Source organism: Antechinus flavipes, chromosome 2 (assembly GCF_016432865.1).
Source record: "Antechinus flavipes isolate AdamAnt ecotype Samford, QLD, Australia chromosome 2, AdamAnt_v2, whole genome shotgun sequence".
NCBI classification, from domain to species: Eukaryota; Metazoa; Chordata; class Mammalia; order Dasyuromorphia; family Dasyuridae; genus Antechinus; species Antechinus flavipes.
Genome location: NC_067399.1, coordinates 339,476,013 through 339,501,379, shown reverse-complemented (window position 1 = coordinate 339,501,379; position 25,367 = coordinate 339,476,013).

Below are 25,367 nucleotides of genomic sequence, written 5' to 3'. Positions count from 1 at the left end.
GAGACCCAAAGAGGTGATACTACTTATTTGTAGTCACACAGGGAAAATACTTAGCATAGAACCTAGCACATAGAAGATACTAAATGCTACTATTATAAATACTACTATTATTATAATTAAGTTTCTTTTGGCTCCTCATCTTTTGACTTTACTTTTCCTGTATTGTGGGGGATATTCTACAGGTCAAGCTCAAAGTTGCTACTGTTGGTTTTGAGTGATTCCTGTTTTAAATTTATCTTTGTCAAATATGTGCATGGGTCCCATGTTTAGTATTCCTTTTGTCTTAGGAATGAATTACTGGGTTTACATTTAATTCATAGTGTGCATATCCACCTTTTTTTTTTACTTCTTTCTGAGAAAACTGAGGTATAAGACAATTTTTACTAGTTGTCCCCATAGCACCAGAATAAAGGACTAAGGGGAGGCCCTCTCAGTCAGTCAGCAAACCTTAGCTACCTATTACATGCTAAGCACTATGGTAAGGGTTGAGGATACCAAAAAAGTATTCATTCAAAGCAGTTTCCTCCAGGGCTCTAAATTGAGTCACACTTTGGTACAGAACAAGAAGTGGAAGCAGTAGCCCCTCAGCCTCCATGATGATGTAGCAATAGCTTCAAGGGCACTGCTAATAATGTAAATGATATGATGATAGAGTAAAAAAATACAACCAAAAAGGGGGGAAGGTTCCACATTTTTGTGATCCCAGAATCCCTTGGGAACGTTTTCTTTATTGCTCCCTGGATAAGCACAATATACTCATTTCTGGTGAAATGATAGGTTGCTGAATTTTTTTTGTCTTTTGACCAAACTTCCTACCTATCTGCAACTGACTTTCTATTTCTGTAATTATGTAGAAAAAAAAAAAAACTGTCCCTGGACCCCAAGCACCAGTCAGCACTCCTTCACTCAAACTTTTGTCCCTGCTCCAGCCCAACCCAGAGATGCTATTTTAAGAGTGTGGGCTTTGGCTGCCCCTAGTGGTAATATCTGTCTGTCCCAAAGCTGCTCCTATGTAATGAATTGACTTTCCTTAAGCGTATTTTGAACATCCAATCTTAGGGTAATAATAGACGTTAATAGCTGACGAATCTAAGATCTTGAGGTCTTGATTAAGTGCTTTGTCCAGAGTTGCACAGTTTTAAATACTATCTATTATCAAACTCAATGACTGCAACTTAGAATGAGGAAATCATTAAAATGAAATCAAACCCTGAAAACTGAAAAACCAATGAATGTCCCAGATAGTTTTGTTCAATGGTCTTTCTTTATCAGGAAGGAAGGGCTAACGAGGAGGAGAGGAAGGAGAATTAAAATGACTGTGGTTTAAAAGCAAAAGTCAACAAAACCTTTGTTTAAAAAAAATAAAATAGTTGGGGACAAACTTCTTAATAGGAGTGTCCTACAGGATATGGCACCTGTATCATGCTTTGAGGGAACACTTGTGGAAAGACACAAATGCAAGAAATGAAAAGTAATGCATAGGGAACAACTAGCACCCCAGCTTCACTGGAACAGGGAGTATGTGGAAAAGAATACAATTCTATGGAATGACCAAAAAGGTATGGGGGAGTCAGAATGTGGAGCCCTAAATACCAAGATTTGAAATTTATCCTAGAAACAATAGGGAACCAGAGAAGATTTTAATGTATTCATTTTATAACCAACTTTTCTAAGTTAAAACAAGATAAAGTCAAATGAAATATTTTCTATTATTTCCCAAATCCCTAGGGCAGGAGTTCTTAATCCGGGGGTCTATAGTTAGATTTCAGAGGTCTGTGAACTTGAATAGGAAAAAAAATGGATCTTAATTTTCAATTATCTGTAATTGAAATTTAGCATTCCTATTGATTATTTAAAATATATTATTCTGAGAAGGGGTCTATAGGTTGGACCATGATGTCAGAAGGATCTATGACACACAAAAGATGAAGATCCCTTGTCCCAGGGTAACCTATGTAGGTCAGTCTTCAGGAAGACTGGGTTTATAGCCTGCTTCAAATATTAGTTATTTCAACCTTGAGCAATCTCTTAACTTAACCTGAGTCAATTTCTATAACTAGCCACTGCCTCATAAGACTTTTGGGAGAATCAAATGAGATAATACCTACAAAACATTTTCCAAACCTTTAAACATGATATAAATACAAGCTATATCACCCGTGGTCCAAGGAAGGGTCCTTCCAGAAAAGGGGCTCTAGAATCATACAGATTAAGTTCAGCCTGAAGTGGACTTGATCCCAAATGTAGGAAAGGTGAGACTCCATCTCTCTGTATTATACTGCCCCCACAATTTTAGAAAATATTTAAAACATAGATATAGCTCATATATAAACTGTCTCCTTTAAGAGGAACTAATCTTAACTCCAGGGTGCCCTCTGAAGAAAAATGGATTCTTCAGTATACTCATTTCTGGTGAAATGATAGCTTGTATTATCATTGTATTAATGATACAATGTATTAAGTAGAAATCACTATAGGGCAGATATTTATTTCCTTCAAAAGAAATAATTAAAACATAAAAAATTTATACATAAACATTAAGAAACACAAAATGAAATCAATCAAAATGGGAAAGTAAAAGGAAGCAGAAGAAACAAGCTTCTTTTACAACCACTCCAAGAATCCAAGAAAAGTACTGGGCCAATAAGAATTTGAAATTCAGTGAATGCCCATTGATTGGGCAATGCCTGAACAAGTTGTAGTATATGAATGTGATGGAATATTATTGTACTGTAAGAAATGATGAGCAGGCAGATTTCAGAAAAACCTGGAAAGACAAATAAATTTATGCTGAGTGAAGTGAGCAGAACCAGGAGAATACTGTACCCAGTGATAGCAACATTATGAGATGATCAACTAGATAGTTTTGTCTCTTCTCGGCAGTAAAGATTCATAATAAGGGCAGCTAGATGGTGCAGCAGATAGAGCACCAGCCCTGAAGTCAGGAGGACATGAATTCAATCAGATCTTAGACACTTAACAAGGCCTAGCTGTGTGACCCTGGGCAAGTCACTTAACCCCAATTGCCTCAGGAGGAAAAAAAAAAAAAATTCATAATAGAAAATGCTGTCCACATGGAGGCAAGGGGGGAAACAACTCTAGAGTGTGCATATAGATGAAAACATACTATTTTCACTTTTTGTTTGTTTGGGTTTTTTTGTTTTCATGGGTTTTTTTGTCCTGATTTTTCTTTTACAACATGACTAATGTGGAAATATGTTTAATATAATTGTACATATTTAGCCTAGATCAAATTTTTTGCTGTCTTGGGGAGGGAGAAGGAAAGAGAGGGAGAAAGAAAAATGTTATAAAAAAAGAATATTGAAAGCTATATTTATATGTAATTAGAAAAGATAAAATATTATTTGCCAAAAAAAAAAGAAGAAGAAGAAGAATATTGGGCCAAATAGAGTTTGGAAATCAAAATAGAAACTATGTACATCATCTTTCTAGCCCAAGGCCGCAAATTCCATCTACAGGAGATGACCAGGTCAGAAACTGTGGAAGCCTGGTTCATAAACTTAGCGTGAGGAAGTTCAGAGCTCATCAGCTCCAGGGCCTCCAACCAATAACAAGGGCTTACTCATGGGGGCACTCAAAGCTCTGAGCTAGACCAATCCAGAATAGAGCACTCAGTCCTAGACACAGACAGATAGGGAGTCTCCCAAAGGAGCCAGGATTCTGAACTAAGTTCTCAGATTTTGAAATCTATCAGGCCTGAACCCCAAGAACAGATTTTGGATTTAGTCTTCTACCCAGCAAAATCATACAGGGAGAATCTCCAGAGAGACTACCATCATATACCTTCCCCCGCCTCCCCCCCCAAAAAAAAACCCTCCTAGCTATATCTGCAGTCTCTAGGAGAATGATTAAACAAACAAACAGAAAGATAAAGAGCTATTATGAATACAGAAATTCCCAATCCAGAAACTTAGAAGAAGAAAATACCTTAAAAAAACACCTACAGGCAAAACTTCAAAGAAAAATAGATTTCTCATAAAATCAATCAAAATAGATTGTCCACAAGGGTCATTATTTTTGTTTAGACAAATCCAACTTTTCATGATCCCATTTGGGGTTTTCTTGGCAAAGATACTAGAGTAGTTCGCCATTCCCTTCTCTAGTTCATTTCACAGATAAGGAACCTGAAGCAAACATGGCTAAGTACTTGTCTAGGTTCACACAGCTACTAAGGGTCTAACGTCAGATTAGAACTCAGGAAAATTAATCTTCCTAACTCCAAGCCTGTCCACTGAGTCATCTAGATGTCCTTCAAATTACTACATCAAAATTAAGTTGTTTTAATCAAAATTAATTTAAGTATAATCAAAATTAAGTTGTTTTAATCAAAATTAGGTTGATCATAGATTTAAGGCTTGAAGGAAACTTATATGGCCTCTATATCCCTCCCTCATTTTTCAGAAGAAAAAAGGCTCAGAGAATTTCAATACCTTGGCTATGATCACCCAGATAGTTAGTACCAGAGCCGAGATTTGAACCTAGGCCCTCCAACTCCAAAATGAGCTTGAGACTGTTTACAAAACAATTAACATATATTATCTCATTTAATCTTTACAAGCCTGTGCAATAGATCTTACAAATGAAAACAAAACAAAACAAACAAACAAACAAAAAACAAGGGCTCTGGATTTTAACCCATGTTTCCAAGTCTAGGATTGTATGTCACCCATAGCATTAATAATGATAGTTTTAAGAAAGGATTCTGGGAAGATGGTAGAGTAGTTCAGAAAATTCCAAACTCTCTTGATTTTCTCCACAAAAATGACAAAATAGCACAAGAGGTGGAGCAGAACAGTGGTTCTCCTGGGACAACCAGAGAAGTTCTAAAGAAAGATTCCAGGATGGAGGTTTGCTCCTTGTGAACAACTTCAGGACAGTTCCAATAAAACAGCAAACAATGAGACCTGGGACTAGATGGGTTGGGTGGTTATCTTGGCCCCAGTCCTGCAATTTTCACCTCCTGAGCAGGGTAGGGAGTCAGGTGTCTGAGCAAGGGAAGATTGAAGCAACCTTAGCTGATAAGGGTGCAGCTGTGCTGCGTGGGGCAAGAAGGAGCCAAGACTGGCCTGCAGTGCAGAAGCAGTGGGGCAGGGATGCTCTGGCTGTGGGCACTTACCAGAAGGCAGGGCTTTCTGTTTCAGGCCAGAGGGGAGAACTGAAGGAGGTCCTGGAACCAGAGGCACCATCCCCACACTCTAGGACTGGAGTTGATTACAAGAATAAGCTGCTATTTTTTTTTTTTTAATAGGGAGGAGGGTAGTGGGTAAAGGAGAAAAAACACAACTATTAGAGTTACTATAGAAATAGAGAGGACTGGGTTCATCTTCAGAAGGTGATACAGAAGCAACTCCTACCCCAAAGAGTAACATCAAATGTCATCTGCCAAAAAGAATTCATAGAACTTTTAAAAAGACTTTAAAAATTGAATGGGAAAGATTACACATTTTTTTAAAAAATACAGCAATCCAAGAAAAATAAGAAAATTATGAAAAGAAAGTCAACCAAATGGAAAAGAAGATCTTAAGAAGGACTTTGAAATTTCTAAGTGAACAAAGGGAAGCCAGCAAAATTATGAGACCAAGAAATAATAAAATAAAATATGAAGGATGAAAAATAGAAGAGAATTGAAAGTCTCATAAGAAAAACTTTTTTAATTAAAGCTTTTTATTTTCTTTTTTTTAATAGCTTTTTATTTACAAGTTATATGCATGGGTAATTTTACAGCATTGACAATTGCCAAACCTTTTGTTCCAATTTTTCCCTTCCTTCCCTCCACCCCCTCGCCTAGATGGCAGGTTGACCAATACATGTTAATATGTTAAAGTATAAATTAAATACAAAATAAGTATACATGTCCAAACAGTTATTTTGCTGTACAAAAAGAATTGGACTTTGAAATAGTATACAATTAGCCTGTGAAGGAAATCAAAAATGCAGGCGGACAAAAATATAGGGATTAGGAATTCTATGTAGTAATGATTCTTAGTCACCTCCCAGAGTTCTTTCGCTAGGTGTAGCTGGTTCAATTCATTACTGCTCCATTGGAACTGATTTAGTTCATCTCATTGTTGAAGAGAGTCATAGTTCATCAAAATTGATCATCATATAGTATTGTTGTTGAAGTATATAATGATCTCCTGGTCCTGCTCATTTCACTCAGCATCAGTTCATATAAGTCTCTCCAGTCCTTTCTGATATCATCCTGCTAGTCATTTCTTACAGAACAATAATATTCCATAACATTCATATACCACAATTTATTCAGACATTCTCCAATTGATGGGCATCCACTCAGTTTCTAGTTTTTGGACAAAAAGGGCTGCCATAAACATTCTTGCACATATAGGTCCTTTTCCTTTCTTTAGTATCTCTTTGGGGTATAACCCAGTAGAAACACTGCTGGATCAAAGGGTATGCACAGTTTGATAACTTTTTGAGCATAGTTCCAAATTGCTCTCCAGAATGGCTGGATGTGTTCACAATTCCACCAACAATGTATTAGTGTTCCTGTTTGCCCACATCTCCTCCAACATTCCGCATTGTCTTTCCCTTGTCATTCTAGCCAATCTGAGAGGTATGTAGTGGTATCTCAGAGTTGTCTTAATTTGCATTTCTCTGATCAATAGTGATTTAGAGCACCTTTTCATATGACTAAAAATGGTCTTAATTTCATCTGAAAATTGTCTGTTTATATCCTTTGACCATTTATCAATTGGAGAATGGCTTGAAAGGAAAAACAATTAATCAAGAAGAGAAAACATAAGAGTAATTAGACTACCTGAAAGCTACAATCAAAATAAAAAAATCGTGTTACAATAATATAAGAAATATTTTTTAATTGTTAGAACAAAAGGGGAAAGTAGAAATAGAAAAATCCATTGATTACCACTTGAGAGAGATCCTATGAAGAAAGCCTATAGACCCATCATAGCCAAATTTCAAAACCCCCAGGTCAAGGAGAAAAGATTCCAAGCAATAAGGAAAAAAAACAATTTCAATATGGCAGAGCCACAATTAGAATCATGCAACCTCTAAAAGTGTCTCTATTAAGAGACCACAGGTCTAGGAACACAATATATCAAAGAACAAAAGAGCTAGAGTTGTGGCCCAATAAAGTTAAGCATAATCCTAAAACCACCCCTCAAAAAGGATATTTAATGAATTGCCATACTTTCAAGATTTTGTTGCAAAAAGAACTGAACTTAATAGAAAATTTGACTTTATAAGATCCAAGAGAAATATAAGATAGATGAATTGCAAGGGACTCAATATGGACAAAGTGCTTATTTTTTATACATGGAAATACCTTATGTCTGATTGTCATTAGTAATTTGAAAGAAAGATTGAGATAGAGCTGAATATGATGTGAATCTACAAAGTAAAAAGGGAAAGGGAAAGGGGGAAAAAAGTGATTATCTTGTAAAATGACTAATGAGAAGAACTGACACAAGAAGAATTAAATGGAGGAGTAGAGCTAGTAGTTCTGGAATCCAATCCTACTCTCATCCAGGAGTTAAAGAGGGAAATAAACACACACACATACACAAATCTTCTAAATTCAGAAAGGGAATAGGGAGAAGGAAGAGGATAAAGGAGGGAGAGTTTTAGAGAGAATTCTACTCACATCAGATCTGGGTTAAAGAGAAAACTATCTATCTATCTATCTATCTATCTATCTATCTACATATATAAGGAAATAAAAGTCTTCTGAATTTATAAAGAAATTAGAAGATGAGGGACGAGGATAAGGGGGGTATAGACAATGGAAATGAGATAAAGAGGGGACAACATACATATATATATGGAAAGCTAAAAAGTCTTGAGGGAGAGAATGAGCGAGAACCTGGAGGGGAGGCAGGTTAAGTAATAGGAGGAAAAGTTAGCAGATAGAAGTAAGGCAAAGGAGTCAGAAGGGATAGGAAATAAGAGATACATACACACAAACAAAAGAGTAGAATTTATTTTGTAAAATAAAAACAACAAACAAATAAACCAGAGGTAGTAATCATGATCTAAAGTTAAAGCTGAAATTAATTTGATCAAAAGAAAAGAGGGAAACTATCCTGTATGTCAGCCATATTAATCAATATTGTTTTAGGCTATTTTAAACAACTAGAGCATAATATTGGATAATCAGGAATATTGCTTTGGTGTAGGAAATGATGAATTGGTGGAGTTAGAAAAGTATGGAAAGACTTGAACTTATAAAGGAAGATGTTATCCACCTTCAGGGGACAGCAAACAAGCATAGTACAGTATTACATAGATGCATAGGAATGTATATGTATATATGTTTATGACTATAGGTATATATGTGTGTATATAGGTATGTATATATATGATTGTGTGCAGAGGTATATATCTGGGCACTAATTATAGCCTTCTTGGGGGATGGAAAAAGGAAGGGAAAAAAGAAAAATAAAATACAAAGTGCAGAGCAGAAAACAAAAGAAAATCTACAAGAAAGCAAGAAAAGATGGACAACTCTAAATACAATGTGTAGTATTTATTATATAATCTTTCTTGAAATGGAAATTTATTGCTTTATTGAGTTCTCTCATGTTTTACTATGCACATGGAAATTTTTTTTTCCTTTGACTAGTTTGAATTTAAGTTTAAAATAAATAAATAAAACAAATACAGTAAAAAAGTTATGATAAAATAGTGATGATGATAGCTAGCATTTATATAGTGCTTTAAGTTTTGCCAAGTTCTTCACAAATACTATCGCACAACCTTCTTGAAAGGCGATAATATTGTTCCCATTTTATAAATAAGAAAACTAAGGTTAAGTGACTTGACTGGGCTACACAATTAACAAGTCTTTAAGGTCAAATCTGAATTCAGGTCTTCCTGCATTCAGTGCAGTGCTCTACCAATTATCTGCCATGACATCTTGCTGCCACTAAATAGCCATTAAAATATGGCTCTCCGTGCCCAAGGAAGTGGATTTTTTTGGCATTAAATGCATATATTTATAAAAAGATATATGTCACTTATTTTACCCAATATATAAACTGTGCCTATGTAGCCGCTTGCTTACTTGCTTCTGGGAGCAGGTTTCTAATCTCTCTCCAGTTGAATGGGGATATAGAATATATTTTTTTCTCATTGGTAGATGACATGTACACAAAAATTGACCATGTATTAGGGCATAAAAATCTCACAATCAAATGCAGAAAAGCAGAAATATTTAAAATATCATTTTCAGTATATATGTACTATAGTACAGTAAAAATTATATTAAATAAAGAACCATAGAAAGTTAGATTAAAAATTATTATCTTCCCAAACCAAGGGACTGGTCTCCCTTCTGTGTTTTGGTGAAATATAGTTGTGCATATTTTCAGGGGCTGCTATAAAAAAGTATCTCTGGAGACTTTTTCTGATTATATGCTGCTTTTCTCAATTTTCCATTCAACAAATTCCTTAATCAATTTGAAAGACCAAGTAGGCAATATAAACAGGGAGCAGCCCCTAAGATCCTTGAGGAGAAAGTTTTTTTTCCATTTTATCCCTAGCACCTATTATTGTGGCTTTATTAAATTCTCTTGTGTATTCTTTTCTTTTATTGATGAAACACCTAGGATAGGTAGGTAAGCTTTGACTTCCCAATGAAAAGTAAACACCCCAGAGAACCTGAGCAAAAATTCAAAGTATAAGAACTTTTATTTCTGGATCTTCTTACTTGCCCTTCTTCTTGCTACCTAAGGCCTCCTACTTCTGGGCTGTACCCACGGCTTATTTCCTCTAGTCAATTCAATTCAATAAACATTTATTAAATGCCTGCTATGCACAAAGTGCATAGGATTACAAAGGATTACAGAAGACAAAAAGGGAAGCAGTGAAAAATATATGCTGGTGTGGGGATTTATCACTGATCATTTAATCCCAGGCCAAGTGATAGCCCATGCTAAGGAGAATACCACTAAAGTGGTCGAGCCTGGTCAACAAGCATTTATTAATGTGCCAGGAACAAAAGTGAAAAACAATACCTGCTGTCAAGGAAGTCAGAAGGAGTTTAAGGAGTTGTGTGTGTGTGTGTGTGTGTGTGTGTGTGTGTGTGTGTATCCACATATACACAAATTTCTAGATATGTTTATAGAGAGACACATGCAAATATGTATTTTGTGTGTTTATATATGCATACAGAATAAATTAGAGAAAAATCAACAGGAGAAGTCTTCTAGATTATTTTCAAGTGGTTTGAACTAGCAATCCTAGTAGGGCATTCTGCCCCTTCTCCCTGGGATCTCCTCCATGGAATTAATTATGAAGGAAGAAAGTATTTATAGTACAAAAAAACAATGGATTTGAAGTTAGAAGACCTTGATTTGTATCTTGACTTTGCTGCTTAATAAATGATATGACCTTGGCCAAGTCAGTTAACTTCAGTACTTTTGACTTTCTCATCTATAAAGTGAGGAAATGAATATTTATAGGAAAGAAAAATAAAATGTACTCTGCCTTTGGGGCACAATCCTGAAAAGACTAATTAATAAATTAAGTTAAATTAAAACTTAATAAAATAAATTCTAATTCTAGGCATCTTTAGTTAGAGAGGGGGAAAAGGTAAAGAAATCCATCCTACTCTTGAAAATCTTACACATAATTCATTTCCATTTACAATTACCAATATCCCCAAAGACAAAATTCTATAAGATAAAGCATATTTACGGAGCGTAAGTGAAAGATCAATTAATAGTTGCAACTCATCAAAAAGAAGAGCAGTCACCTTTTGGCATACCCTGGAAAATTATTTTCCTGAAATTATTCAATTCCATTCTAACCACTTTCTCTAGGGATTCTTCTTTCAGCCTGGTCAAAGGCGAACCCAAGAGATACTTCTAGTAATTGAATTAATCAAAGACTTCTTCCTGGTGTGACAAGGATTTCCTACAGTAATAAAACACAGTGAGGTAATAGGATTATGCTAGTAAATATTTAACAACTGACACTGTAGGGGAGGAAATGTATACACAACAGGTCTAATTCAATCTGCATCATTAACATTTTCCCCATTACTTTCTTAAGTCTAGACAATTAACAAAAAACTAAATTAGGTCTTGGTTTGTAGCAACTACTTATTTTTAAGCTGTAAATGGTTCTGCTGAGAATTTATTAGCTCTCCAGAGTCAGTACAAACTGGTAGTAATACAAACCACTAGTAACATCATACATTGCCATTTATGGCAATGAATAAAGGAAAGAGACAAAAGATAAAATCAAAGATGCCTACCAAAAAAAATAATAATAAAAGCATGGTATGGTTATGAGCTATTACTATTACGTGTAGGGATTTTCCTGAGCTCATTGAACTCCTAGGTCACTGAAATCACTAGTTTGCCCAGCTCTTGACAGAGTATAACCAGGGATTAAATGGAGTATGAGCAAAGCTGCCCTTCCTGACTCCCAGGGTCTGAGTGCTTTGGCGATAATGAAGCATTGAGACTGCTTTTGATGACTCAGTGCTGAAAGGTGTTTTAGGGGTAACAAGGCCATCACTTTATTGGTGACTGAACAGGAAGAACCAATGATTCATTGAATTTTTAAACAGAAAATGACTCTCTCCATAGATTTCTTCTTCCTTGGACTTCCTTATGCCAGACAGGTGTCTCATAAGGGGTAGGGATGGGGGCTGCCCTTCCTCCCACTCCAGCAAAAATGGCCAACTTGCAAAGCACATGGAAATTAGAGCACATCCTGCTGAGGCAAGCTAGAACCTGGCTGTGGGCTGCTTCTGTGTCTGATCCCAGATGACTGGAACACCAACCTCGAGATAAAAAGGCCAACTTCGGAGTTGACCTTGGAAGTCCTGGATCCATCAGTCTGAGCTGGATGGCTACTGACAAGGAGAGGAGTCCTGCTTCTTGAAGAATCCAGCTTTGTAACCACTTAGTCAAAGAGAAAGACATAGAGTGGGTGAAGACAGCAAATTTTGGCTTTATTTGACCATGGGAAAGAAATGGAAGAATAAATTTAAAACATACTTATGGTTGGTAAATTATGAATTTTTACAATACAATACCAAAACAAATGACACCTGACAATTGTACCATGTTTCCAAACACATTTGTCATCCATAATATAAATTGCAAAAGGTGAGCATTACAGTCTCATGTAATCATAGAATTTAACTGTGGCTTAGAAGGATTAAGTGATTTAAACAAAATGGTTTATCTGTGGATGAACTTATATAGGATTCAAATCCAGCTCCTCTAATTCTAAATCCCATGTTCTTTTCCCTATATCACAATAAAATGGATGAATGGTGGAAAGTTATATATGGACTACAAGGAAAATAGATATAATCAGGCACTTTTGATTTTTTGAGATCTTTTGGATCTTTTTTTTTTTTTTGAGATCTTTTTTTTAGTATTGTTACAAGAGTTACAAAAGTGATCAAAGTCTTTGACTTTGTAATTCAACAAATGGGAATATATTCCAAGGAAATGATGGAAAAGTTGGGAGGAACCTTTACTTGCGCAACTATGTTTATAACATTGCTATAGATAAAACCTGGAAATAATCCAAATGCCCAAAGTCTAGGAAATGTTAGGCAGAGTATGATATGTTAGAGTACTGTGATATTGCCATTGAGAAAGAATGAAATCTCATGGAAAAGAGCCTGGAATCTAAAATAACAGAACCTGAGATCCTGGTATGCTACTTACTACTCACTGACCTAGAACAACAAATCACTTAATTTCTTCATGCCCTCAGTTTCCTCAGCTATAAAATTAGGACTAGGTGACTTTAAAGTCTATCACTTCAAATTGTAAACTTATGATTCAAATTTCTCTCTCTCTCTCTCTCTCTCTCTCTTTCTCTCTCTCTCTCTCTCTCTCTCTCTTTCTCTCTCTCTCTCTCTCTCTCTCTCTCTGTATGTATGTGTGTGTGTGTGTCTCTCTCTCTTTCTTCTTCTTTCCTCCCTGCCTCTCTCTTTCTCGCCTGCCTTTCTCCATCTTTCTCTCCCTTTCCCTTTCCCTCCTGGAAGATGCTTCAAAAGTCAAATGGTTTCAACATTTTTTACTTTTTGGTTCTTTATTTCTAGCCCTTCCTTGTGACTCCCTTAATGGACTGAGTGTCTAATGTCTATCATCTCTTTGTGCTTTCCCAGGCCAGCAATACACACTTTGATAGGGAAAGAAGGAAATTCATAGTTCAGTGATTAGTACTGTTTATTCTGATCTCACCTTCTATTCTAGCTACCAGAGCCAGAGACTCTTGACCACATTATAGTTCCTACAGGAATCAAGACAGAGAGAAGGCGGTACTGACTATGAGTAGCACTGGAGACATTCCTTCATTTCTCCACTCAGACTTACAAAATAAGTTGTAAAGAGCTATCCTGCTCTGCAAAACACCTTTCTGACTTTTAGTAATATTTGATGACAACAATGCTGCTGCCATTAATAATAACTCTGACATTTTTAGCCAAAATACAGTATTTTATTAATGGTAGTTTTTTGTTTGTTTTTTGGTGAGGCAATTAGTGTTAAATGACTTGCTCAGGATCACACAACTAAGATGTATTGTGTCTGAAGCCTAATTTGAACTCAGGTCCTTCTGATTCCAGGAGCAGTAATCTATTATCCACTGTGCCACCTAGCTGTCCCAAAATGTAATATTTTATTAGTAATACAGTAACACCTCAGGCTTTTTTAACATTTTGCACCTGACTTCATCCCAAATTAACAAAATGTGTAACTAGACAATGCCATAGAGGTCATCAATTTGATCTGACTCTTTCATTTTATCCAGTGGAAAATGAATACTAAAAGAGGGAAAATTATGTACAAGATCATTATGCTAGTAAGTGCTTGAAGTCAGCATCTCCAGTTCAGAAATCTTTTCTCTTAAAATACCACTTCCTTTAATGCTCACCATATCAATGGTATCTTTCCAATTCTCATCTTATTTAATCTTTCTTCAGATGTTCTCAACTTATGTTCTGTGAACTTGTTTTTATAAATATTTTGTTGTTTTTCAGTGTAAATAACTTGCTTTCATAATATTTTATGCAAAGCATGCTTAAAAGGGGCTGTGGGCTTCACCAGGCTGCCAAAATGGGACATAGTAAAAAAAAAAAAAAAAGTTGAAAAATCCCACACTCTGAGACAATCAACATCATTTACCACAACTATCATTTATGCCTACTAACTGGGGAAAAAGAGAAGCTGATTTGGACAGGATAACTTTACCAATTTCTGCATTTTTCCCTGCAGACTAATCTTTGTATTCAGGGAATTAAAAATGTGACTTGTCTGGAGAAATAATAATAATAACTAGCATTTACATTGCACCTACTTAAACTGTGTTAAACACTCTGCAGATATTAACTCATTTGACAGCTTGGAAGATAGGTGATTTTGTTATCCTCACTTTATAGTTGAGAAAACTGAAGTAAACAGGCTAAGTGACTTGCTCCAAGATCACACAGCTAGTTAAGTATCTAAAGCTGGATTTGAATTGAGATCTTCTTGACTCCAGACCCAGCATTCTATCCATTGTGCCAACTAGCTGTCTCTGAGTATGAAGAATAAGTCTCCCTGAGAAGGAGAGTGGTCAGGAAAGAGTTGTAAGTGAATCATTCTTAACCACTGCCTCCCAATTTTACCATCCAGCAGAGCATTCCATGTAACTCTTGGGACTTGTCAATATTCCCATGCTTGTGATTCTTATGGCTGGTTTTATTCTTTCTTTTATCTCTCTAATTGCACACACAGGGGAAAGGGCTCCAATCCTTCTATGGTAAAATAATAGAATCTCAAGAGTTAGAATTGACCCTGGAGATCATCTGGTCATTCAACCTGTACCAGAACATAAGTTTCCTCTAAATCCCCAATAAAGAATCATCCAGTTTCAGCTTCATGAACTTTAATGATGGGAACCCTTTAACTCCCACAAGATTTCATTCTAATGATCACTATTTAAATTTTTTTTCTTATATATTCTTATATGATCTGGTTCTCTGCAATATTACTCCTACTCTGGAACACCTGGAATGTTCCAGGTGTTCTCTACACACCTGGAGGAGAACAAATATAACTAATTTCTCTTCTCTGTGGTCTTGCAAATATTTGAAGATAATTATCATATTCCTCTCCAAGTCTTTTCTTCTCCAGGCTAAACAGCACCATGTAGTTTCAAGTCTCCTCCTTACCAGTTAGTTACCTCTAGATGTAACACAGCTTGTTAAATGTCCTGTCTAATGACCTATGGTAACTATAACTGAACACAATAGAGTTAGTGTTTCTGGGGATATCGGTGAAATTTTAAAAATCAAATAAAGTGAAGGAAAACAGACCAGTTTAGTAATGGTTCCAACCTAGAGGTTGACCTCTCCGCAGATCAGCATTGAGCCAATTGCACAGACACCCAGGATCATCTGGAGAAACAGCCCCTAAGGAGAAGAAGCTATCCATCCCCACTACCTGCCAAACAACATCTATCTATACAACACATCAGTCAACCCAGCTGAAGCAGCGAGGCATCCCGAAGGAGAGATGGGAGAAGGCTGTACCTGGAGAGTCCAGCACTTCCCCTCATAGTCCACTGAAGATAGCCCAAGACCCCAAAAACCAAGAGCTTTGGGAATAATGGCAATCACCCCAAGTATGCAGTGATCATTAAGGAGAGAAATTACTGGGAAGAAAGAGATAACCTTCGTCACTATAATAATAACTACTAACCATTTGCCTCCTGGGCCCCTAGATGACACAGTGGATAGAGCACCAGGCCTGGGATTAGGAATTCCTGAATTCAAATCTGACCATAGACACTTTCTAATTAAGTAATCCTGGGAAGGTCACTTAACTCTTTGCCTGAATTTCCTCATCAGCAAAATGAGCTGGAGAAGGAACTGGCAAACCACTCCAGTATCTTTGCCAAGAAAAACCCCAAATGGGATCAGGAAGAATCAAGCTAGAACTAAAATAACTGAACAACTAACTGCCTCCTGCTGGCAAATCCCTGGGAGCATCCTCAACTGCTCGACCTGTTTCCAAGCCAGTATTCCCAGTTTTCTTTCTGGGAAGCAAAATCTATGGAGTTGTAACATGACAACTATTTCCATGGAGACACCAATACCAAAGATCTGAAAAAGAAAACTTTTTTGTGGCCAAAGTGCTGGGTTAAGTGATTAAACATCAGAAATTATATCTGTTTTGCCTTTGTATGTTAAGGACCATTGGATATTTATATTTATATATGTATATATAATATTTCTATATATATAAAATTGAGTATTTATATATATTAGATATTTATATATAGGATATTTACATATATATATATATACACACACGCATACACATATATATATAGTGTACCCAATAAGCAAATTCTCTGTCTTCATTTACTCTCTGTATGCTGGCACTGAGCACAATGCTTTGTTTATAGTAAAAGCTTAATAAACATTTTTTCATTCATTCATGTCAGACATGACAGACTTTTGTGGCCTTAGAATGAAGAAAGCACCTTTCTCTTGAGTAAATTTGGCACAAAATCAAGTTGTCCTCTCCTTTAGGAATGAGGGGTCTAGCCAGTGACCTTCCTTCAAGCCACAAGTCTTTGGTTCTCAGGGGATTTGAACTGTAGAAAGCAGGAGACTTGGACTCCCATTTCTAACAAGAATTTACTGTGAATTCTAAAGAAAGGCACAGTTTCTGTGGGGACTTCTGCTATTCTGCATGTGACATAAAAAGGATGGTGCTGCCAGAAAGAAATTCAAATTATGATTCCCAAGGAAAGGGAACAGTTCAATCAAAGGTAGGAAAACCATTCCATACAGCAGAGGAACATCATATTTTAGTTCTGAAAGGAGTCAAGTCCAAGTTCAGCATTAAAAAATAAGGAAAAAATCTTGCTAGCTAGGTGGAACAGTGGGTAGAGAATGCTCCTGGAATCAGGAAAACCAGAATTTGAATCTGCCCTTAGACCCTTACTAGCTATGTGACTCTGGACAAATCACTTGATCCCATTTGACTCAGTTTTCTCATCTGCAAAATAAGCTGGAGAAAGAAATGGCAAACCACTCCAGGATCCAAGACAACAATATTTGGCATCACAGAGTCAGATGTGACTGAAATAATTGAACAGTAATGATAAATAATGATAAGAAGTCAAAGATATGTTGTAATTGGTGTTATTTGAAGGAGCTAATGTCTATAGTGATAAGAACATAGATCAAATCAATCAAGCAACTAATGAGCATTTATTAAATGCCTATTATGGGTCAATCAATCAACATTTTACTTGGTCTATCAGGCACTGTATGAAGTACTGGCAATACAAGAGGCAAAAGATACCTGCCCTTACACTGATACATTGTTGGTGGAATTGTGAATACATCCAACCATTCTGGAGAGTAATCTGGAATTATGCTCAAAAAGTTATCAAACTGTGCATACCGTTTGATCCAGCAGTGTTTCTATTAGGCTTATACCCCAAAGAGATACTAAAGAAGGGAAAGGGACCTGTATGTGCCAAAATGTTTGTGTCAGCCCTCTTTGTAGTGGCCAGAAATTGGAAACTGAGTGGATACCCATCAGTTGGAGAATGGCTGAATAAATTGTGGTATAGGAATATTATTGTTCTGTAAGAAATGACCAGCAGGATGATTTCAGAAAGGCCTGGAGAGACTTATATGAACTGATGCTGAGTGAAATGAGCAGGACCAGAAGATCATTATATACTTCAACAACAGTACTATATAATGATCAATTCTGATGGACATGGCCATCTTCAGCAATGAGATGAACCAAATCAGTTCCATTTGTTCAATAATGAATTGAACCAGCTACATTCAGCGAAAGAACTATGGGAAATGAGTGTGAACCACTACATAGCATTTCCAATCCCTCTGTTTTTGTCCACCTGCATTATTGATTGCCTTCACAGGTTAATTGTACATTGTTTCAAAGTCCGATTCTTGTTGTGCAACAAAATAACTATATGGACATGTATACATATATTATATTTGACATATACTTTAACATATTTAATATGAAAAAAAAAGATACCTGCCCTTAAGGTGCCCACAATCCAATTGGAGAAAACAACCTACAAATATATACAAATAAATTTTGTGAAAGATAAATAAGAAATAACAGAGTAAAGGCACTAGAATTAAGAGGAGTTGGGAAAGTGTTCCGGCAAAAGATGGGATTTGAGTTGGGACTTAAAGGAAGCCAGGGAAGTCATTAGGCACAGTTGGTGTGGGAGAAGATTCCAGCATGGGGGACAGACAAAGAAAATGCCCAGAGCTAGAGACGCAGTGTCTCATTCATGGAACAGACAGAAGGTCAGTGTCAGGGGGTACTGATGAGGTTGTATGTGGTGGGGAGTAAGATCCATCATTGGTGTAAGCAAAAACACTCCTAAGTGATGAGCCAGTGTGACTGTCTGACTAGAGGCACACCAATCAGTACCTGCTCCAGCAAAATCTAAGGATCACATCAGGCCAAATAATAATTAAGAAATCCATGGAGAAATTCCAGCAAGAGTCTGATTCCATTCCAGAACAACACAAAAAGTCATCCAGCAGTTCACAGGCAATGGGAAAAGTGATCACCAGTAAATCCAACACCAGCACAGGTAAACAAGCTGATAGTTTCCCAGGGCAACCAGAGATATGTTTAGCCCCAAAGCCTCTGTGTCTGGAGGCAGTAAGAGCAGATGACTCTCCCAAGAAAGCTCCAGTATAGTTGGAAACTCAAAGATGAGACTTTAGAAACCACTAGGCAGGGCACCAACTGGTACAGGTATGGCAACATTCAGACTGAGACATCCCAGGGCCCTCTGAGATCCCTAGCATTTTGTCTGAGATGCTAGAAAGGGCCTTGAAGATCCAAAATTTGGAACCTCAAAATAGACCAAATAGAAGTCAATGAGTTGTAGATAACAAGAAATATTAGATTAAAAATTTTTAAAATAGGGGGAAAAAAGAAGAAAACATAATTCCTGACATACAAAACAGGAAAATAGGTCAAAGAGAGGTAGTTTAAGAATCACTGAATTCCCTGAAAACTATGATTTTTTAAAAAAATCTAGACACTATATTTCAAAAGACCATAACTGAAAACTGCCTACATCTTTTTAGAATCATAACAAAATTAGAAAAATCCAGTATCCAGTTCTTGAAAGAAATCCCCCCCCCCAAAAAAAGTGCCAGGAATGTCAAAGCAAAATTCTAGAGCTTCAGCATGAAAGAAAAAATATTGCAAGCTCCCAAAAAGAAGTTCAAGTATCAAGTATGTAAGAATGGAGCTGAAACCACCATTTCAGCTTTGGTACCTCAACTAAAGGAGAATAAAACTCAGTAAATCAATCACAGGTCATAAGACTAAGTTTCAAAAGTTTTTGAATGCCATTTTGATAAAGTGAAATAATGCCAGACAATAAATACTATCCAATTGACTGGAGGATTTCATCATTCCCTCCTGGTTTTGCATAAAAACAGAGATAGCTGAAATAAGAATTCCAATTCAAGACAATGAAAATAAAGTTCCAGCTGAACCCTATGAAACCCTCTGAAAAAGAACTACCTAGTGGGATAGAAGGAAAAAGAAGGAAAAACTTCCCATACACCTATCCTAACCAGCACCCCTAAATCAGCCAGTGACAATGTCTGCATTAATTGGGGCCAAGACTGACTAGACTTGGGACATTACAAGGAACCTATTTATCAGATGCCTAATATTTACGCATATTATCTGACTTGATCCTCACAATAACCCGGGGAGGCACATAATACAATTATCTCGAGTTTACAGCTGAGTAATCTGAAGTAGACAGAGATTAAGCGACTTGTCCAGGTTCACACAATTGGCAAGTATTTGAGGTGGGATTTGAACTCAGATTTTCCTGACTCCAGGCCCAGAGCTATATCTATTTCACTGTCTATGACAAACTCTCCAACAAATACATATAGAGGTCAGGGAAGGGTGTAGAGTACTTGTGACAAAGCATCAAACTCACAGGTCCCAATTTCTGGAAGCCCTTTTCTCTCATTCATGGGATGTTTAAAAAATTCCCTTTAGGTATAATGTAGTCCAATTGCAGGGCTCTTTGTAATGTCCCATAAAGCTCTTCATGAATTACAGAAGAAAATGCAGTCCTAGAAGCATCTGCTAAAAACAAAAGGAAATCTTGGAATATAATATCCCAGAAGGCAAGAAATAAGGGCTTTTAATCAAGTATAATTTATCTTGCCCTGTTGAATATTAACTTTCTAGGGGAGGGAAAGAAATCTTTAATAGAACAAAGGACTTTCAAACATTTCTGATGAAAAGGTCAGAGCCTTTAAAATACTAATTTAAAAAGTCAAGAGAAATATTAAAAATTAAATTTATTTGAACAATTGAAAGGGACTATATGATGATACAATGTCAGCATTCTATTAGGAAAAAGAAAAAATGTCGCTTCAGAATGTCAATGTCTTCAAAGGGCATGATGGAGTTAAATAAAAATCAGAGGGTCTGAGGATGGATTAACTTATTCAGATACTTTAAGACAGGAAAGAGAAGGAAAGGTAAAAAGAAAAGACTACCCCAGTGTACAAAATAGGGAGAAGAGGGTGGAGCTTGATACTTCTTCATAAGAATACCAAAGTAGGGTATAAGAGGAGAAGAGTAAACAAAAGAGCATTAGATAAATAAAAAAAATTTAATAAAATTTTAAAAAATTAATTTTTTAAAGGAGCATCACATGAACTTCAACACTTTTACATATACATAAAAAGTTTGGTGTTGGAGGAAAGAAAGGATTGGTTAGTAAAAATGCTAAGAAATAGAAAGAAGAGGAGGAGAAAAGGGGAAGACAGAGGAGGAGGAGAAGGAGGAGGAGGAGGAGCAGGAGGAGGAGAAGGAGGAGGACAAGGAGGAAGAGAAGAAGGAAAGGGAGAAAAAGGAGGAAAGAGAGAAGGAGAAGAAGGAGGAGGAGGAGGAGAAAGAGGAGGAGGAGGAGAAGAGAAGAGGAGGAGGAAGAGGAAAAGAAGGAGGAGGGGAAAAGGAGAGGAGGAGGAGGAGGGGAGAAGAAGAGGAGGAGGAGGAGGAAGGAAGGAGGAGGAGGAAGAGAAGAGGAGGAAGAGGAGGAAATAGGGAGGAGGAGGAAGTAGGGAGGAGGAGGAGGAGGTGGGGAGGAAGAGGAAGAGGTAAGGAGGAGGAGAAGGAGAAGAAGGAGCAACGGAAAAAGAAACAGCAGTAGAAGAAGAAGGAAGAAGAAGGAAAAAGAAGGAGGAAGAAGAAGAAAGAAGATGGAAGAAGAAGAAAAAGAAGGAAGAAGAAAGAAGAAGAGGTGAAGGAGGAGGAAGAGGAGGAGAAGGAACAGGAGAAAGGAGGAGAAAAGAAGATCAATGAATTTTTTTTTTTAATTCACAGAAAAACTCAGAAAGGTAGTACAAAATAGGGCCGTTTAGAAGTAATGTGGAATTATATTCTTAAAAAAAAATTTTTTTAAAGTCAGTGGTAGCTAATGAAAAGTAGTATTTTCACATACAATCTGCTTTTGTGTCCTATCATGTATATAGAAATAATCTCTCTCTTTTTGGTGTTTAACTTCAGAATTTTTTTTTAAAAAGTCTAATTTTTTCTTTTTTAAATAAGAAAAAGCCTTAAATGGTAAAAGAAAAAGAGAGCCAAATGCTGCCTCTTTTTAAAATATCCTGTTGAATAAACTATAAATGCTTCATTTGTTCTTATATCAGAAATAAACTACCACATCAGTCTGAGTTGTTGTTTAGTTGTTCCAGTTGTATCCGAATCTCCATGACTCTATTTGGGGTTTTCTTGGCAGAGATACTGAAGTGGTTTGCCATTTTCTTCTCCAGCTCATTTTACAAATGAGGGAACTGAGGCAAACCTGCTTAAGTGCCTTGCCCAGGGTCACACAGCAGTAAGTGTCTGAGGCTGGATTTGAATTCAAGGAGGTGTCTTCCTGACTCTAAGCCCAGCACACATTCCCCTCACCTGGCCCATAACAAAACACTTTTCATTCCTGGATTTATTCAATGTTTACTGTCTAGTAGTCATTGTTGATTGGTGGTTGTTCTTCATTCTCAAAGAGGACCAAAATGATATCACTGTTAGAATCAAGTTAGTATGTCTGCCTGGCTAATCAGAAAGCTCTGTCACAGGTCCGGCACAAATTGACAAACTGTCCCTATTCACATTTGGGGTAGATTCTCTAACTTTGTGCATCCTACTTTTTTTCTGAGCTAATTCAAGTCTGCTTTGCTCATAGAGCACAGCACCTTTTCTGACGAGGGCACGCTGTGCTGGGTGGTCCAGTGCCAGTGTCTTTCATGTCATACAACCAATTCTAAAGTTGAGAGACCTCGAGAACATCCTTGTATCACTTTCTTTGACTACCTTGTGAGCACTTGCCCTGTGTGAGTTCTCCATAAAATAATCTTTTTGGCAACTGTACATGTAGCATTGGAACAATATGGCCAGTTCAACAGAGTTGTGCTCTCTACAATAGACTTGGGATGCCTGGCAATTTAGTTTGAGAAAGGACCCATGTGCCTGTACCTTCTCCTGCCAGGTGATCTTCAGCATCTGCCTAAGACAATTCAAATGGAAGTGATTCTATTTCCTGACATGGTGCTGGTAGGCAGTCTAGGTTCACAGTCTTTGTCCTCTCTTTCACCATCTCAGAAAGCAGTTTTTCCCGAATGTATTATAAACTGTTATTTCCCCCAAAAAGACGAGCTCCTTGAGAGCAGGGACTGTCTCAATTCTTATCTTTGTATGAACATGGTAAGCCCTTATAAATGCTTTTTTATTCATTCATTTATTCAATTCCCAACAGACTCATTATAGAATTTTCTTTATGTTTCTTCATTCATTGAGAATTCTTATAAAATCACTTTCTTAATTTTCTAGATTGACTTCAAAGATCCTCTCAGATCAAAATTAATTCACACATTCTCTCTGATTCTCCAAAAGCATCTCATAACAATACATTTTCAACTCAAAACCACCTTTTCTAAAACATCCTATTTGTCTCTTAAAGATATAATAGTAGTTTCTGCGAAGAGCTTAGCTAAACAAGAATTATATTGTGGTACTATGGGATTCAGAGAAGCAGCATCCACTGCTTCAAAATGTCAAAAGTTAGCCAGACGAGACTTACATGAACTGATGCTAAGTGAAATGAGCAGAACCAGGAGATCATTATATACCTCAATAATGATACTTTTTGAGGATGTATTCTGATGGAAGTGGATCTCTTCGATAAAGAGAGCTAATTCAGTTTCAATTGATCAAGGATGGACAGAAACAGCTACACTCAAAGAAAGAATACTGGGAAATGAATATAAACTGCTTGCATTTTTGTTTTTCTTCCCGGGTTATTTATACCTTCTGAATTCAATTCTTCCTGTGCAACAAGAGAACTGTTCGGTTCTGCACACATATATTGTATCTAGGAAATACTGTAACCTATTTAACATGTAAAGGACTGCTTACCATCTGGGGGAGGGGGTAAAGGGAGGGAGGGGAAAAATCGGAACAGAAGTGAGTGCAAAGGATAATGCTGTAAAAAATTACCCTGGCATGGGTTCTGTCAATAAAAAGTTATTAAAAAAAAAAAAAAAAGTTAGCCAGAGAGGCCAGATCCATTAGGCATCCCTTCTACTTTCTAACAAAGTTATCTTTTCCTAATTCTAGTTAGTCAGATGTGTTAGTGTTTGTTGGTTATTTGTTATTTTCACTCTCACTCAACTATTATAAATCCTCACAGGCCAGCAGAAATGCTAAACTATGTTATATGGTATCTAAAGCTTACCTATAGAAAGAGTTTAAGTATAAGCCCATTACTTATGCTAGCGCATAAGTAAGTTCTCAAAGCCTAAATCTAGCCACGGGTAGGAACAAGTGTGTGCTGACAAATATTTAACAACCAGTCCTCCAAAAAAAATTTAAAAAATAAGATATGATATATTTTCAAATTTAGTTTGCATTCTTAGCATTTTTCTATCATTTTCTTAACTCTAGATCACCAACAAAACAATACATTAAACCCTGATTTGTATAATTCTTGGATTTTCCAAGTGTAAATATGCAGAAAATTTAACAATAAGTCAGTAGAGCTAGTTGCCACACATTCCTACCAGGGGGGCCCTAGTCAAGAGGTCTAGAAAGTCAAAACTATTTTTATAATAAATGAGTTATTTTAGTTTCTAATACAATAAATATCAACAGATAAAACACACATAAACAAAAACAAAAGTTTGAGGTTGAGAAGGGATGGTTTAATCATTTTTAAGCATAGAAAGGGGACCTTTTTGAGACCAAAAAGTAGGAGAAATGTTGCTCTAAGAAGATAAAAGATTTGGTCAGTTTTGGTCAGTGGGAATTGATCCATGGGTGTGGAGATATAAGGACAAAGAAGGAAAAAACTTTACTACAGAAAATTGACATACAAATTCAGGATTTAGCTACTCTTGGAAATCACAAGCCAGTGGCAGACTACAGGGATGTAACAGTCAATCATTGAACATTAAACATCTTCTGTGTACTGGGGATACAAGAAAAGGCCAAAGGTGGTCCCTGCCTTCAAAGAGCTTACAATCTAAAAAGGGAAATGATATAAAAATAACAATGTACAAATGGAGATGAGGAACTTTTTTTCTGTTAATGGCCATCATTCATGGACTCTACAAAATTATCAATTTAAAAACTCAAGTAGTAAGAGGTTTTGCACTTAGCTTTCAGCTCATTATCACCTGTGGTTGCCTTGGCTGGGCCAGACCAAATGATTTCATGAGCCAGATAAGGTCTGCTGGCCAGACATTCCTCATTCATGCACCAGAATAAGAGGAACAGGTGAGCAAACTCACTTTCATTTTCAAACCCACTGTCATTATTCATAAAAGAAGGTTTCTCTACCCTATAGAAAGAGAGAGATTAAAAAAAAAAAAGGCTCATGAAAGTTAGGCATTGACCTTCTCCCCTCCCATATAGCACACTGGAAACTTAATCTTTCTTGCTAATTAATGCACTTGTGTCTATACAGCCATTTGTTTATGGAGGTGGTTTTTGTTGTTAAATATTTCCCAACTGTTTATAAAAATTTTTAAGAGTTATTTTAAAAAATTTTGAGTTCAAAATTCTCTCCCTCCCTCTCACTTCTCAATCCTCATTGAGAAGTAAGCAATTGATCCAGATTATATATGTGAAGTATTATATACCTGATCTATTCTACTGATCCACCACTCTATTTCTTAACCAGTACTGGATTGTTTTCATGATTACCATTTTGTAATACAGTTTGAGATCTGACACTGGTATGCAGCCTTCCTTTACATTTTTTTTTCCATTGATTCCCTTGATATTCTT